The following is a 488-nucleotide window of genomic DNA, read 5'->3' as shown; positions in this document are numbered from 1 at the left end:
CCTCCCCAAGTCCTCTTAGAACACTGGGCAGTCCAGCTGCCTCTGCGTATCACAAACCCGGAAACCGAAGTAGAGGTGAAGTTGGCCTCGACCCCCCCATAGAGAGTTGATGGCCTCCCGGGCTCGGATACTCTGCCTCCGTTTCTCTAGTCCTTCCGAGACCCCTTCCGTAACGCAGTGAAACGGTCCGGACTTTGCCATTGACACCAAACTGACAGGAGAATCGGCCACTCATCTGTTCTCTCTTCTGGAGGAGGGGCTTCAGCCTGTGATTTCGGCCCTTCATTGGTCCGGGGCGACTCCTGATCGGAGCGGTGGACAGAGGAGCTTGGCCGGACCCACGAACACGCCCTCCCCGGCTCGCTCCCGCCTCCGGGCGGGGCTCTTTACCAAGTGCCCTCTGCGCTAGCCCTGATTCGCTTTCCCAAGCGTGGTGAATGGGGGCGGAGTCACGAGCCGGGCAGCCGACTTCCTCTCCAGTGCGGGTC

The sequence above is a fragment of the Spermophilus citellus genome (genome assembly GCF_964194105.1).
Source record: "Spermophilus citellus genome assembly, chromosome: 9".
In the NCBI taxonomy this organism is placed as follows: Eukaryota; Metazoa; Chordata; class Mammalia; order Rodentia; family Sciuridae; genus Spermophilus; species Spermophilus citellus.
This window is presented reverse-complemented; position numbering follows the sequence as displayed.